The sequence below is a fragment of the Desmodus rotundus genome, chromosome 2 (genome assembly GCF_022682495.2).
Source record: "Desmodus rotundus isolate HL8 chromosome 2, HLdesRot8A.1, whole genome shotgun sequence".
Taxonomy (NCBI): domain Eukaryota; kingdom Metazoa; phylum Chordata; class Mammalia; order Chiroptera; family Phyllostomidae; genus Desmodus; species Desmodus rotundus.
In genome coordinates, this window is record NC_071388.1 from 163077994 (window position 1) to 163095971 (window position 17978).

A 17978-nucleotide genomic window follows, 5' to 3' on the forward strand; every position below is an offset into this window, starting at 1 on the left:
ATAACTTGGCAAATGGAGTAAACCTTAGAAATAATTTAACCTAATTCAGTCATTTTACAGGTGGGAGAACTGAAGCCCAAATTGCTTGTGTGATTTGGTCAAAGAAAAGTTACCAGCAAACCCAGGTGTTCCGACATCTACCTAAAGTTGTGATATAATCATATTTGGGTACCACACTGGGATAAACGGGAAGGGACTTGTGGACATCTATATGGGCTAGGTGAAAGTATTTATAACATTTTCTTTATGTTTTATTACTATGATAGTAAAAACAAAATGCAGAGCATTAGAGATGGGTATTAAATATTAAATTTGTATAAAAGCTCAAAATAAAATCTTTTCCAAAAATTTTAATGAGAAAGTTGAGCTTGCTTCCATGCACATAACTATTTTATACCGAATTTTATGTTTGAAACAACTATCCTGAAGTCCTGGTCAAGTCTTTTTAATGAGCCCTCCAAATCCTTGATAGTCACAACTGCAGAGAAACTTTGTTCTCACAAGGTGGTGATAAAAATTGAAATCCATTTTTTACAGCCATTCAAAAATTTACCACAGTCAAAATTATCTGTAAGAATCTAAGAGCTCTTCTTTTTAGCTTTCTTTGACCAATGGAAAGTTGGCAGTTTCTTCTGCTAATGGAAATTTGCAATCCAGTCAAAAGCTTTCATTTTGAATATTTCAAAAGCAAGGTGCTAAAACATGCAGAATGGGCACAGTGCTAGGGCCCTTGCTCAGCCACAAGTGTGGACTCCATCAAAAGGGCACACTCATGCAGACGGGCATGCATACCTAGCGTACGTGAAGAAACAGGTGCAGGGCTGCCTTAGGAGCTGTGCCATGCAGGAGTCCCCTCTGGTCTCCCTGCCTCCCCTCACCCACTCTCAACCCAGGCCTGAGCCATACATCGTGCCCCTCGGACCCCTGGAACAAGAAGCCTCTAGCATCTCTGCAGCCCTCTGGCCCACAGTGGGCAGCGGTGTGTTCTGCAGCAGACTGCTGAGACAGAAAGCAAAGAGCACCTTCTTGGCCATTCTCTGCCTTGCAGAGAAGCTCATGGTATGGACCATCCGCAAGGACTATGGGGCACACCATCAGGGCCCCTTATGCTGCCCTGGAGTCCTGGACTGAGGACCATCTCGGGACCTAATTTACTCCTGGCCTCTGGGACTGAAAGTTCACTAGGTCACAATACACTTGTAACCTCATCAAGCACAGCAATAAGGAAGCCCAGAGAGGTACAAAGAGCTGGCTCAGGTCTGCAAGTGATGGTCAGGAACCAGAACAGAATTACTTGTTCGGCACCCAATCTCGGTTCTCTCCCCTTTCCAAGGTGCAGCTGCATTAATAATCTGGCCAACATACCTTCTTCAAGGATGAAGGTAATGCCTCCTCAGTTCTACCAGGAGACCAGCATGAATGGTGGTCCTAGACATTCCTACAATTAGTATTCAATTGAAATTTTACCTTACAAATAAATCAATAAACAAACCCTATTACACCCACGGTGGGATCACAGAGGTACCGCTGCTGTCCTCCGCAAACGCTCAGTGTCGATGCGACCTGCGCCACTGACCACTGTAAAAACAAACATCACCACCGAGAGAAAAAAGAACTCAAGTACCTTCCTTTATTCATTTCCCCCAAACTCCGGTCATCGTCTGACTTTGCATACGCTTCATCCATTTTAATTCCTCTGGGCTGAGCTGTTCGTTACAAAGAGCTACCACTTGCACTAAAAATGCCTTTCTTCCATCTTTCTTTTAACAAAAACAGAAAAGTATTTTTTCTGAGCCTGGTGAGAAGTGCTGAGCAGACAGCCCGGGTGGCTTCTGTCTGTGCTGCAAGCAACCGCAGCGCAAGTCAGCACCACGTCTCTCTTGACCTCTCCCTGGAACAGCACCGTCCTTCGGGGGCCCGCCCTGGAGGCCAGGGGCTGGTGCATTCCTTGCTCTCATATGCACGTGCCAAAGAGAGCAATTTTAGCCCCTCTGAGGCTGCCGGAAACAGTGGAGAGTGATGAGGCGGAGGGATGACACCAGGCCACCACAGTCTTGTCAGAGTCCACCAGCACCCCATGTTGATTGAATCCCTACGAGGTGCAAAGCCATGTGCTAAGTTCTGTCTGCTAAGTTTATGTACTAACTCCAAGATGGAAGAAACAGTAAATATTTGTTGAGCATTTCTTATACACTGGGCACTAAATCAAATGTGTTAAATATGCATTATCTAATTAGGCCTCACCATGACCCAATGAAGACTTTATTACCATCCCAATTTTATGCATAAGCATATTATTCCCAAGATGATGGCACCTCTATAAAAAGGTTCTCCCTAATTACCTTATTTAATGCAAGTATCTTTTTCTCCCTCTAAGCTCCTGCTTGTTTTCTTTATGATACTTCTCATACTTTTTATTTATTTGTTCATTTATTGGAACTCTTGTTGCCATCTCCCACACTAGTATGCTATCACTTTTTTTTTCCACCTTATGAGGCTAGAGATCATGTACCTTGTACAGTCAAATGAGGTCTCATTAACATTGTCACCTCAATTTCCTTCTCTGGTCCCTACTTTGCTCCCACCTCCTTGCCAAATCTTCCCAATATATTCCTGAGAGTCCCCACGGAGTGTCGCATCTAGCTCACTCACCTGTCATGCAGGTCCCCAAGCAGGCCAGCACCTTCCACTCCTGCTCTAGCGTCTCTATGCACGACATGGCTGTGTAGGAAGCCTCACCAAAGCAGCAATGGGTGACGCCCATGGTGAAATCACAGGTAACGTCTCCCAGCCCACCAGTCCCCAAGGAGCCAGTGATCTCCGGCTTCCTCAGAGCAGAAGGACGAGTGCACCTCACCCTAGTTCGTGCTACACTCCAGTGTGCACAAGAGGGGCTGCTTTGGGGTCCAGAGGACAAAGTCTCTTATGAAAATAGCTCTTTCACTTTCTCCCCATAAGTTGATGACCCAGCCCAGGGAGTACACTGTAGGCAAAGGCTAGACTGTACTTTCAGTTCTCCACGTCTATATGCCCCTCTCAACGCCATGCAAAACAAAACAAAATGAAACAAAGAAATCAATGACAACACTGACATACTCACTCCCCCTGCTCCAAAACTAAGAGTGCTCGTGGATACTCACTCATACAATGCTGTACCCAGAATAGTCACCAGTACATATTGGTATGTACATATACTAGGAAACCCAGACTAGTCTCCTTTGTTCCACAAGCAGCCAAATTCTGACCCTTTGCCCATGTTCAGCAGTGGCCTTTGCTACCATACATACACCGAGGGTGTGGTCTGTACGGTAGCCCACACCAGTGATGGCTCTACATGCCCCGACTGGCGCCCCACCATTCACTGACTCGCTGTGCCCTGTGAAGACTGCACAGCACACCTTCCCTGCCTCCTGACCTTGCTCATTCAGCAGCTCTGCTTGCATCAGTTAGCCACAGCCAAAAAATGTTGTGCCACAAACCACCCCCAATCGCAGTGGTTTAAAAGAACAATCATTTATTTTCACTCACACGTTTGGGGTTTGCTGGTCCAGGATCAGTTCGGCTAGTCTTGATTTCAAGCGACAGACTGAGTCAAGATCTGTTCTCCATGTTTTTGCATCCTGTCTAGAGCGGCAGTCTAGCCTTGGCATCTTCTTTTCCTGGCAGAAGCACAAGGAAGGCCAACCCAACTGCACAAGCACATTTCCAGTCTCTGCTTCTGTCACATCTGCTAATATCTCAGGGGGCAAAGTAAGTTGAATGGCCAAGCCCAACATCACTGAGCAGGAAAGTACACTCTTTCATGAGGGCACAGAGGGGCAGGAGTTGGGGGTGAGAGCAAATATTTGCTGACCAATCATCTGATCCACCACAACCAAATTCAACTCCACAGGGTCAGTTCACATGCCACCAGGAGGTAGTCAAGATTCCCTCTGAGACAGCTTGCGCTAAGATGTTTACATGAAAGAGTACATCCACGTCTCTTGTACAAATATTTCACAACAAAGCATCACCGCTGCCTTGTTGGTCAGCTCCCAGCTAATCTGGTTTGAAACAGTCAGGACTTGGCCAGTGAGGGACTGTGGTTTTCAGAACCAATGCAGCCTTGTCTTGAAAGAAATCACTCCTGTATCTGACTTGTATTTTATGCTGTTTGAATGGCATGGGCTCCAGAACCTTCTGTTTACTTCCTTTCACCCTATCTCACGTCATCTCCAACTCTCCTGTGTTCAGACATCTCCCCCTGTCCCAGACTACATGCGTAGAAGTCTGTGATGGCTTTGCAAAGTCAAAGGAGGTAGAAACAGATCCTTTCCTAATGCCTTCTCCTTCTTCCAGCTCAAATTACATGTGTGTGTGTGTGTGTAATGTGATTGGGGTACACCACATTCTCCTCACTGGTGATGAAACAAAGGTGAAACACTCAAGCACAGCAGCCACATGCACAGCGCTTGCCTCTCCCTGCAGAGGAGGGCAGTTGCCACACTGTGCTGGCCCGCTCCTGCCGCTGGTGTTCCGCATTGCCTTTGGTCTGAAATCGTCACACAGACACTTTCTTTCACAGGGATAATGACATGGTGTTTAGTGACATGTTTAATTCTTCAAAGTCAGTATTTGCAGAGACCATAGGCACAACATGATACTGCCTGGGAGTTGCTGACTAATCCCTTCCCCTTCTTTAGCTTTCCTTTTAATTTTCAGCTCATCATTAGTCCTGTAACAGGGTGCGTGCCTGTTTGTGTGGGTGCAGTATCTTATTGCCCGAAAGCCTGGTAAGAACTGTGGTGGATTTCTTATTCCAGATTAAATCATTCAGACCTCCTTCCCATCCCGTTCTGTAATCAGTAAGAATGATAAGAACGACTAACCCAGCATCTTTGAGAAGCAGAGACCAGCAGAGATGCCTGAGAAAATCAACGACAGCCTGGATGCAATTTCCAACTTAGATGATGGGGATGTCTGTCACCTGCTTGGAAAGCTGAGTCATCACCACGAAGTAGTTTTTTGATACCTGTTTGACACACAAAGCAAAGGAGGCACGTGGACAGAGGAAATGACAAATAAGAGTCTCGCTAAGAATCGGGAGCCCTCTCAGAGCCTTTGTTTCTCAGGGCATTGAAATCCTCTTTTGAAATTCGGCACCACGGCTCTTTCATTGCATGCTCTCCCTTTCAAATGGCTTTCTGATGGGAGCAAGTGGTGGAATTGAGAAAATATCAGAACAGTTGTTCGTAAGAGAAAAGTGAGCCATTTTTGGTCTCCTATCAGCGTTCCATTCCTCCTTTTTAGAGGTTTAAACAAATTTCAGTCACAACTTCTCTGGGCCATTGATTTTCCAGCCCATCCACTACAACATGGGATGGAGAACTTTCATTTCTGCGTGTCTGTTTAAATGATTGCTCATGTAGCTTGCAGGTCTCAAAGAAATGTAACATTGGTCTCCTTCAAATATGAGGACTTTACACTGATTGATTTACTGATTTATTGATTTATTGATTTATTTTCCAAAAATGTAAAGTCTGAGCCCTTTAGTTTGAGATGTATGAAGGGCCAAGAAATTAACCTTGTAAAGTAACTCATAGAACCTGGGACAATTACAGCTTCTGGAAAAGCTGCAAGGAACTTCTGAGTCAAGGTCATTCAGCCAAGTTATGTTAAATGAAAATCCCATTAAGTTTTGTAAAAAATTTTTGCTTTGCAAGAAGTAAAAACATAATTTAGAAACGAGTGAGGAAACCTAGAAGGCATTCAGACAGGCTTCTCTGGGCAAAGGACTTCAGCAGGTTTCTGCCTGTTACCGGGAGACAAAACATCTAATGTCCATTCATTCCTTAGTCTTCTCCATTCCCCTCCCAGAGCTCACAGCCTGCCTGCTTCCAGTTCCTCTGTGCCAGCATCTCTGTCAATGTCCCAAGAGGCTTCCTTACAGCTGCGTGATCATCTGTGTATTATTAACTAACCGCAAATTAAAGTCATTACTTGGTGCTTAATTTTATGTAACATTTCTTTGTAATGTGTACAAAAGAAATTTGTTTTTACAGGAGTTTGGTAAATAGCATGTGCCATGATTAATTAGAGAATAGAATGGATCTGTTGATTTGAAATGAAATTCAGTGCAACAATTTTCTTTAAAAATAATTTCTCGAATGACAGTTCAAGGTGTGTGAGCCTTAAAAAAGTAAACATCTGCATTGTTTCCTCAGGCCCTGTTTCAGATCTGTCTGTAGACTTTACCTGCTAAAGGACTACCTTTCATTTTCTCTTAAATCATCCAGGCACGTTAAAGATCAGCAACACTCAAAGAACTATTTTAAATGCTTTTTGAAAAAGGTAGAGTGTGAATGAGTAAACTAACGAAAACAAGCAAAGCCTTAAATACTTGGAGGTCAGTTACAGTGCAGTGCCGTTCAGTTCCGCACCAGAGGCTCTTCCTCTTCTTCACGCACACCAAGTGCATTTCGGCCACAGGGCCCTTGCACTTGCTCCCTCTACCTCGACATCTTTCTACCTGGGTTTTCACATGACTCAAATCTTAGGCAGAGACTTCTCTGATCATCTGAGCCAAAGAAGCTCCCTGCCTGAGTCCCTATCCCATCACTGTGTTTGATGCTGTATTCACAGAACACATCACTCTCTGATACATCTGGCTTTGTGTTTGTCCATTGTTTTTCCTGTCTCCTCCTACAGAAGGTCAGATTCTGGAGAGCAAAAAACTTGTCTGCCTATTGTCCTTGACTGTCCAATGCCTAGAACAAATTCTGGCACATCAGTCAGTGCTTCTTGAATCTGCATGAAATGAATTCTGTTGCTCTCACAAACCCCTATAAATAACCACGTTCCTAATGGAGAGAAAGCGTAATTGGCTTGAAAATTTTTCTTGAGGAAACCGAAAGAGAAATTTAGTATTTGTTGGCTGGGCATGAGATGCATTGGAGAAAATGAATAATTAAAACATGAACAAATTAAATGCCAGGGAAGGGCAGGAATAATGTCTGTAACTAATTGCTTAGTTTGCACAAACACCAAATACCGGCTGAGAAGCGAAACCTTCAATCACTTGGCACCTTCTGTCTTTCAAAACTCAACAACCAGGTTCAACTGTTCCCAGTACAATAACTTGGCCAAGCCACTGTCTTTGTTGATAATAACCTAAAAATTGTGAAGATTCTTTCAACTTTCATATATTCAATGCTTAAAACAATTTTCAGGGTCGATAAGGTGTTTCGCCGCATTGAGATATTAGCACCAATGAGATGGAAGGCTGCAATAACAGATAAGAGTTTCTGACCAAACATACACACTAACAAGTATAAATTTCCATGTTCAGTATAAAACTATATTTCCGTTTTAAGTTTTAGGATATATATGTCGCATGTATGTATTTTATATGTGTATATATAAAGTGGGGAGCTGAGATACTCAGCCTGGGGGACAGCAGACACAAAGGTAAGATCCGTGAGATTAAGCAAAAGTCCTGCAGTTCTGCACATACATCTGAGGGAGCGGTGCTAATTTACAACATGGTTTATGCTTAAAAAGTGCACGTTTTCTAGTTCTATCCACTGAAAGGCCTGGAAACAATGGCTAACCCAATAGCAGGGAACACTCCTGGAACCTTGTGTCTCTAAATAAAATTTTCCACAAACAAACAAAAAAAAAAACACCATGCCTCTTAGAAAAATGGTTTATTTTAGGCCTGAGGAGGGAAGTTTATTAAAGGAGTCTTGAATTCTTGTCATACCAGGTATCAAGGAAGCTGTGAAAAAATACTAGGGTCTGTCCAAAGAATTTGGGTACCAACTTAAAGAGGATCCAACTGGCCAAAATGAGATAATTTGAACATCAGTAGGATGATAAATGCAATGAATTAAAACATATCAAGTATATTTAAATCTGTAAGTTCAGTATGATAACAAAAACTAAACTCATTAATCACCTTTAGAGAATGCCAAAGAATCAATTTATTGTGTTGAAAGAACTGATCTCAGAGTAACCAAAGAGTCAAAGGAAAGTTTCTCTTTATAGAATTTTCCCAGCTAATAAATGAATAAAGAATGATAGAATTAGGATATCATCGTTTTGCAACCTCATGATGAATTAATGCATCGAGCAATGACCACCAATGACTGCTCGCATCCCCCAGCCAGACGATCAAGCATTACGCACCTCCTAATGGAACTGCAAAACACCACGTATGAAATATTCTTGCCAAACTAATAGAACCTGAATCTTATCAAGCCTCTAGATCTAATGGACAAGTTATAGCTTACAGTAGCAGGGGAACACATTAAAAAACATCCCAGGAGCACTATCAGCAAAATCCAAACTGTTGGCTACCTCAGGACAAACAGCTGGTTTCTTCAACAATAACAACAACCAACAAATAAGTTGCAAGAAAAAATAGAGATAACAAGAAGACCTACAAATTTTTTGTAAAATGCAAACATTTCTTTGATCATATTTTAAAAGGCAGGGTAGAATCACATTTATTTTCTTCATAAGTGTCACTATAAACAGACTGAATTTCAGAACTCTTGGTTTGCTTTGGAAACTTCTGAAGAGTTGACTATTAGCAGCCTAGCAAGCTTTTTCCTTCCCCTCCAAGTTCTCCTGCACTTGGGGTAGGAGTGGGAGTAGGAGGGGATGGGGTTGGTGACAATTGATGCCAAATAAACAGTATGTAGTTGGGCTTGCCAAATTCTCTCCACTTCCTCCCATAGGCAACAGGGTGACTTGGGTTATTCTTTAACTATAGTCATTGAGTAAGCAAGTAGGTTTATCAAACACAAAGAATGGAGGGAAGTTTCCATTGTAGATATTTCCAATGGTGGGAATGGATGAACTCAGTCTGATTGTTCAGTCCCTCCTTTTGCTGACCAGAGAGACGTATACTAGCAATGGAACTCAAATGCTTGGTCTATTGAGAGCTTGGTGTAACGCACTCAGTTCCTTTGATCTAAATGTGCTGGAAAAGCCACCGCTGCCATGTGTGGGTGGGGAAAAACAGTTCGTTTATTACAATGGTACTACACAAGGAAAACAGAAGCAGCAAACAGCACTGAGTGTTCCTTTCTTCTCCCACTGATCACTCAGTGAACACTGATTCCAGGGACCGCTGATCACTGGCAATGATCACTCCATCCTGTCAGCTTTATACTCCAAGGATACACAACTGAGAGAGCAGAGGGTAGTAACTAGGGCAGGGAAATGAGGAAACCTTTATCCAGATCTGTGGACCACTTCAGGTTTTCTTGGAGTCGCAGCATCCTTACCTTTGTAGTTGAGGTAGTTATGGGGCTTGAAGCTTTAAAAGTCCTGATCCTTTTGTGGTGTACCAGAGAGACATGGTGTTCTTTCCCAACAGCACCCTCCATGGTTTAGATGCATAGAGCGCCTCCTCACTGATGCTCAGCCACTCACCAAGAGCAAGAAGGCATTCTTGGAAGATGGGAATAGTTAGTCCATCTTTAGGTGGTCCAAAGTTGAGAATATAGTCGTCTCCCAAACTTATTACCTGAACCAGAACCGAAATGATTTCAGATCCACTTCACTGTCAGACAGGACCATGTCCCCAGGAAAGCCCCAGCTGATGGGCGGTGGCGATGCGCATCTCCCACTGTGACCTGGCAACTCCCTGGCTGGAATTTATCCTCATAGCTGTAGTATCCTCCATGGAAACAGAAACACGCCCAGCCCTAGCCATCATTTACTACCACCCCATCCGTGACAGGGCTAACATTGTAGAGCCGAGGAAAAAAACTTGGAGAGTTCCAATAAATACCAGGACCTCCCCACTCTTCATGAGACCAAACAGGTTTGTGCCTGTTAACAAGGGTGTACAGCTCTGGCATTGTTTTCTTAGTGACAAAATGCTGTATTTTGAAGCTGTATCTCTCATCAAGTAAGTAGAGTGAATGGAACCATTCTAAAAGTGAGTGATAGAGTTCACAACATATGTCCCTCTTCCAGATAGTTGTTCCCAACTCACCGGCTGAATCACAATGAGGCTTCAGCTCCTCAGAGGTCCAGTTCTAAGACAACTGTTGTCAGGACTGCATCCTGGCCCCATGACCAGCCCATGCATGGGGGGGTGGGGTTGGCAGGGTCGAAGCCAGGTGGGCCTTTGTCATGAATGAAGCAGTGGTACCAGAGCAGCTGCTTCCGCCGCCAGTGCCACTGGAGCCCCCGGCTGCCCCAGGCCAGCTGACCACACACCCCAGTGCGCCGGCTCCCTGCACTTTGCCTGCAGAAGATCGGTACGTCCGGGGGCGGGGGGACAGCAGTGCACTCGGCTACTCCAGCTCGCCCACGACACCTGTCCATTAAACAGACTTTTAATTCACCCGTTCTAACAAATGGACCTGATTTGCAGAGCAAACACTTTGTCATGTTTTGTTTTAAGAACCACTGTGGTGTTCTCGAAAGTGGATGAGATCTGCTGTGTAAATCAGAATGCATTTAGGGCACTGGGGGGACAAGTTGGGGAGGTTGAAAGTCCAGGCCCCGTGAGGTGGGTGTGGAATCTTCCCCACCTTTGTGATACTCACCACAACCTCCTTTATCCACCGTCTTGAGTGTGCCCCTCAGGGAAATATTTTGGTTTGAAAAGAATCTCAGAGTAGGAATCCAGAGAAAGATTAGCTGTATTAAAACCTGCACTCCAATTCAAGGAGAGATAAAACAAAAGACAAAGGAGACATATCTCCAAATTCAATTCTCCGATCTTCAGTTATGTTTTATGGAGAACTTATGTCATTCACAAAAGAGATGTAGTTTCCCCAGGGGAGACAGCAGGTGTACATTTTCTCTCAAGGTTATTTAATTGCTGTCAGGAAGACATATGATTAGCAAAACCAAATGCTGGAAATATGAAGTACAGACAATTTTAAAGTTGTTTATGTAGTTGATTACAGTATATCATACAATGTGTTTATTTGCCATAAACCTGCCTATCACAAACTGTTCACACACCTGTGCATCTGCCCGAAACAGCCTCCCGCGAAGCTGCACGTAAATCCCCAGCTGAGGGGATGGCCAGCACCCAGCACAAAGTAGCTTTCCCTGGTGACCTTTCAGGCCCCCCGCCCCCACACACCAGCTTCGCACCAGCTTCACACCAATGGTTCCACCACCTAAAGCTGGTCCGTAGTGCCCCCAACTTTGATGAGAGCCCTTTGAGCTCTTCGGAAGGAAAAGAGTATGAAAATGACAGGCCATCAGGGTTCCTCACTGTCCATTACGACACTGCTGCTCACAGCGAGGCCCGCCCTCTAGTCCGCGGGTTACTGTTTGAAGACGAGACAAGCACAGAATTGAGAGGGAGCACTGAGAACTGCTGAGAGCCATTTGGAGGCAGAAGTTCATTGAATCTAATTTTTAAAATGGGTCTTGAATTTTGTGTGCATTACTTTTTATTCCATTTTAAGTTATTTTTATCACACTTTACAAAATATCAGGCTGTGGCAGAATGCAAATAAGAACTAGTCCTTTGCCACAGAAGGTTGGAGAAACACCGCTTTAGAGCTATGGCTCCCATTCATCTCCTGTCTCAGGGCTTTGCCTTGACACTCTGACAGTCCCCAAGGGACACCCAATGGCAAAAATGTGGACCTGCAAAGATGACCGTCTGAAAGGGTAAAGGGTCACTCACAGGTAAGAAGCAAATTTCTAAACCACTGCACATGTGTCAGGTCCACGCAGGGGCCTGGGAGATCTCAGGGCACCAGCCCAGCTGACCCCGGGTCACAGCACAACCCACAGGCTTTTCAATGGTAGTAGGAGAAGCAGCCGCGGCTAAGACTTACAGAGAATGTATTATGATGCAGATACTGTCTTAAATGCTTTGTATGCACGACGTAGCAAATGGTCTCACCCTCGCTAGAGTGACATGTATTCACACCTACACATGTGCACAGGGGAGTATAGAATCAAGTCTGCTCACAATGACTCCTTGTGTAGGTGCAAACATTTGCTAACAATCGACCCCTTATTTGGGTATTTCAAGATATTGTGCCAAATATATCAGAGACAATAATGAAAAAAACAGAAGTATAATGCCCAGGATATAAGAGTTCTGTGTTCAGATATTGGTCAGAGAGCCTAGCTGAAGAAAATTTTAATACAGAAACAGTATTCAATCTTGGAAAATATGGGGATAATTTGAATTATACTTTCATTGCCTGTTGTTGCATTTGGAAATTCTGTTCATGAAACAGAGATTAAAAAATACATAAGAAACAAAGACAGCACCACAACAAAACTTGCATCGCAGCCCAGAGACACTATCCAAGACCAAGTCTTTCACTTACTCGTGTCTCCCCCCAGACAGATTGTGAGACTGGAGAGCATTTTCAGATATCCCTGTGGTCCTTGCCCCAATGTCGGGCTTTACTAAATGTTCAAATTTTCTGAAGACTGTATGTAACAGAGTCCATTTGCCTTACCCCTCTAAGCATCCTCCTTAGACTCGGCGTGAGGTCAGCTGCTTTCTGCCCCGTCTTGTGATCTCCGCAACAACCAGAGCCACCCTATCGCCACTGGAAGCCCATTTCCCTCCTTGGCTTTGTGGTTATCAAAAAAGTTATTCACACTCAGATTTTTAGTATATCATTGTAGGGAGGGGTTAAGAAGTTCAGTCCAGGGGAAACATAAATGGGGGGTTAACTCCTCCCCCATCTTTTTGCAGCTTTTGTCCCCCTGCAGGTGCAGGGAACTAGCTGGGGCTCAACTCTGTGGGGGTAGTAGATGGCTCCATACCCACGTGAGCAGGCAAGGAGATGTTTTCTCCCAAAGGACTAAAATCTCTTGTCCTTCCTACCCATTTATACCCTAGTAAAAAAGTGCTAGTGCTATAGCCCAATCAATGAATATTCTTTGGATTTTTTATAAGCCTCATAGAAATCACAAAGCAAAAACTTATAGTAGATTCACAAAAGATAAAGAAATCAAAGCATATCACTACAAAAAATGATCAGTTCACAAAGGAAGGCAGCAAGAGGGAAGAAACAAGATAAATACTAATCAGCCAGAAATTAGCTGATTAGGTGACATTAGCAAGTCCTTATCAATGATTGCTGTCAATAATTACTCTAATGTAAATAAATTAAAATTTTCCAATCAAAAGGTAAAGAACTAGATAGGCTAAAAAAAAAAAACCCAAACAAGACCCACCTATGTGCTCCCTACAAGAGACGATGTTCATACACCACAAAGCCATCTATAGATTCAATGCAACCCCAATAAAATTCCATTGACATTTTTCAAGAAATGTTTAAAAATCCTAATATTCATGTAGAACTACAAAGGATCCTGAATAACCAAGGCAATGTTGAAAAGATCAAAGTCAGAGGTGTCACACTTCCAGATTCCAAACTACTGACATATGACAAAGCTGTAGTAATCAAAACAGTATGGCTCTGGCATAAAAGCAGGCACATAAACCAATGGAATAGAATAGAAGCCCAGATATAAACCCTTCCATACATGGTCCAGTACTATTTGACATGAGGGTCAAGAACACATAAACAGTGTTAGGAAAACTGGAAAACCACATACAGCAGAATGAAATTGGGACCTGTTTTATACCATATACAAATATTAACTCAGAAAGGATTAAACACTTAAACATAAGATATGAAACTCCTAAAGAAAGCATAGGCGGAAATCTTGGCAATGATTATTTGGATATGATGTCCAGAAAAGCACAAACAACAAACACAAAAATGAGTAAGTGGTACTACATCAAACTAAAAAGCTTCTGCAGAGCAAAAGAAACAAAATGAAATGGCAACTTATGGAATGGGAGAGAATATTTACAAATCATATATTTGATAAAAGGTTAATATCCAAAATACATAAAGAACTCATATGACTCAAAGCAAAAAAAAAAAGTCTGATTTAAAAATGGGCAGAGGAACTGAATAGACATTTTTCCAAAGAAGACATATAAATGAACAACACGTACAAGAAAAGATATTTAACATCACTAGTCATTAAAACCACAATATGATATCACCTCCATCTGTTATAATGGCTATTACCAAAAAGACAAGAGGTAAGTGTTTGTGTGGGGATGTAAAAAAAGGGAATCTTTGTGCACTGTTAGTGGAAATGTAAATGGGTACAGCCACTGTAAAAACCAATAGAGAGGTTTCTCAAAAACGTTAAACTGGAACTACCCTATGATCCGGCAGTCCCACTTCTGGGTATGTATCTGTCCAAAGGAAATGAAAACAGGATCTCACAGAGATATCTGCACTGTCACGCTCATTGCAACGTTATCCACAACACCCAAGGCATGGAAGCAACCTAAGTGTTCACCAAAGGAGGAGTGGATAAAGAAGATGAGGGGCGTGTGTGTGTGTGTGTGTGTGTGTGTGTATGTACATATGTACATGTATATATTTATTAGAATATTATTCAGCCAAGAGAAAGAAGGGAGTTCTGCCATTTGCAGCAACATGGATGGGCATTATGCTAAGTGAGGTAAGTCAGAGAAAGTCCAATACTGCGTGGTACCACTTACCTGTAGTGTCCAAGAAAAGGTCAAACTCATAGGCACAGAGTAGAATGGTGGCTACCAGGGGATGGGGTGCGGGGAAAACGGGCGACTGCTGGTCAGAGGGCACTAACTTTCAGATAACAGATGTGCAAATTTGGGGATCTAGTCTTCAACATGGTCATCATAGTTAACAGTACTGTACTGTATACTTGAACGCTGCTAAGGAGAGTAGAATCTTTAATGTTCTCACCACAAAATGAAATGGCAATTACATGAAATGATGGAGGTGTTAGCTAATGCTACAGTGACCATCACTTCCCGATATGTAATGTATCAAATCAATGCTTATGCCTTGAACTTATGCAATGTTACATGTCAATTATATCTCAATTGGAATAAAAGATATTTTCTGTATTGGTAAAATGACAATCTTGCAGGGAAAAAACTCACAATGGCATATTTCTGCAACACTCCATTGCACATTGGGTTCTTTTGCACTGGATACAAATACTTCATTAAAAGACTTGATATTACTGATCTCTACTCTTCAAAATATTGACCCAAGTATTGTCTCCTTTTATGGCCCTTTTTGGAATCAGAAACCATATATTCTAAAGAAATTCAAGATGCAATTGAAGAAATTTTAATTTATTATTTCATAGAGATTGTATTGGGTCAATGGAAACAGAGTACAATCTTTATTGTCAGCACTATGTAGCCTAAGCAACATAATTCTTTTCTCTCCAAGTCCATGGTGTTTAAAAACTTACCATGAACTCCCCAAAAGCTGAGTCTTAATGCTAAAGTACACTCCTAGGAATGCAAAGATAACAATTAAAAAATAATTCTGTCAGTGATGTAGATGAAATGAATGTTAGAGCAATTCCTAGGCAGTAGAGAAAGACTCCAATGTTTACGTAATCCCAATGTGCATACATAGGTCCTCCTACATGTTCCAGCTACAACTCAGCTGGCTTTGCTCAAGACCTCAAACACAGGGAATTCCAGGCAGCACCTAATATTTATTCATAGCATTGTCAAGAGCATCTTTGCAGTTCTTGCCAAGGTCTGTTGTTGAATATGTTTATCCAGCTGCATGGCAAAAACATAATACACAGTCATCATTTTACTCAGTCACCTACTCAATATTTTCTTCTATGATTAAATTAACTCATAAATATTACACCTTTAATGCCAGAAAGCCAAGGTCCATCCAGCCAGTTGAATACTTGTTTGTCCATTTTCTGATGTTGCTGGGCACTCAGTCATTTCATCATAGAGTTTGAAATCATGAAAACCATTGCATTTACTTAGCAATACACAATAAAAATGAGCAGGATACCTCCATGAACTCCATCGCTATGCAGTGCAAGGCTATAGAAGAAATTTTTTAAGAGCTCTGGGGCCTACGTTGGAAACGGTTTTGGCGTATATAAGCAAATCAGCTCTGATTGTCAAATGCAAAGGACAGGAGTGCTGTCTCTGTTTGCAGCTGGCACAGTTTCTGGCTCAGCCGAAGAGGGTTTCGAATAAACACATACATCTTGGTCTTGCTTGTATTTGATTCATCACCAGCCTGTGCTCATGAACCCTGTCGGTGATTTCCATCTATTGTGTCATTTTGGAGACTTCTTTCACTGCACATCCACACCCGCTCTGGTTCTTTAAAGCAGCCTGGAGAAGGCCTCACCCCTTCATGTCCAAAGGAAAAGGATGGCAGCATCAGGGCAGGAATCAGCCTTTGCCCTCCCATGCTGGCCCTGGCAACAGCCGCATACCTGGCCCTGGAGGCAAGAGCCACGTGCCACAGGACCCTTCTCAAATCACCTTCTGAATGAAATATTCATAGCTGGCCCTGCAGGGCTGTTAGCGTCTCTAGAATTCTGTCCAAATTTGTGTGATCATTCTGGGAACAGCCTTGGTTAGCAATTGCTCATAATGTCAACGCTTTTGGAAACTTTTTACAGTCATTTTACTGTTTTTATTTCAAAAATAAAACTTAAAGGAGCTTGAAAAGTAGGTTTTTAGAGAATCACACACTGGCCTGAGTTCTGTGGTTTCAGTTGTGTGCGTGTTACTTTATGTGCAACCCCTGAAATTAACCAAAATTATCCATATTTGAACAAAGGCTGTGGATACAAATGAGCTCTAGCTTCCTGGACTACTGGGCGCAGTGCACAAGCTGACGCATTTGGAAAGCATTGGCCCTGGGAGGCGAAGAAGTTATAGCAAACAACATATGGGCTTTAAAATCTGGAACTATCTGAGACAGAACAAGAAAGCTCTTTTCACTTTACTGGTTCCTTCCCCCCACCCTCCCTCCAGAAAATGAATGATTTCTAATCACATTTTATTTTCATCTTCAGAGCCAGATTCTGAAAGAGCCAGGTCGGATTAAAGCTGCTGGTGAGTTTGCAGCCCTGTCCAACGATTACCTAATGCATTTGTGTCATCTGCTTTCCTTGCTATGTGAAAACACATGAAGGAAATATGTGAGTCCACTGAATTGTTCCCAACTCTTTTATTCACCTTTCAGTATGCTAGTTCCTTCCTTGGCATTGATATCATTATGCATTTGTCAAAGATAGACTGTCACTTCAGGACCTCTATTATGTGCAAGAATTGGCAGCAAATTTGGCCACTGGGATTTGCTTATATCCTCTGTATGTTATTGTACTTCTTTGGCATTCAGTAAATTCCGTACACCACTTCTTTGATGTTCATTCCAGCCCCTAAATGTGGAAACAATGACTGAAATTTGGATCAAAGCATCTGTAGATGGCAGGCAGCACAGCTCTCTGATAACTCACTAGAACAGAGACCTCCCCTCCCCCTCCCCCTGAAATCTAGGCCAGTAGTCCTCCAAGAACAGCTCTGGCTTCTCCAGGGCAAAGGCATGGGAGGAAGTTAAAGAAAACAACTCCAAGATTTTAGGAAAAAGAAAGAGACTAAACTGGACAGCTAAATTGAAGCTCATGGTCATTTCTAACCATAGAAAGAGCTAGCTACTGTGTAATTGATTCTCCCATTTCTTTTCCCTGGTGTTGCTCTAGTCTAGCACTTCTATTGGGCCAGGCTTTTTTCAGGTTGGAAAAGTCTCCAGATCTATTGTTTGCATAATGTCAGCTCTACAAGATTTTTTGAATCTTGAATTTTTTGAATGTCAGCCCAGGTTTTTTGAAGATGAATTTTTAAAAGAAGAGTTAAAGGGTCCATGAATTAAGGGATTATAAAAGTAATTAAAAAAAAAAAACCACAGAACTACCAAAATTCCAATGAGTGACTTCTGCACACCAGCATTGGCTGTCTGGAACACATTTTCGATGTTTGCTTTTGCTTTACTCCTGGGATGCCAGTGCGAATAATTACTTCATTCAATTTATTTCACAGGTCAACTTTGACTCATAAAAGCATTAAAACAGGTAGCCCCCTGGAGATGCTGGAAAGACAGATGAGCAAGTAGATATGAAAACTGCTG

At 42.5% G+C, this 17978-nt stretch overlaps 1 pseudogene; it reads right to left on the reverse strand.

Annotated features, from left to right (window-relative positions):
* Positions 1-9119: 9119 nt before the first annotated feature.
* LOC112305748 (tissue alpha-L-fucosidase-like) lies at positions 9120-15857 on the reverse strand (annotated as a pseudogene).
* Positions 15858-17978: the final 2121 nt, after the last annotated feature.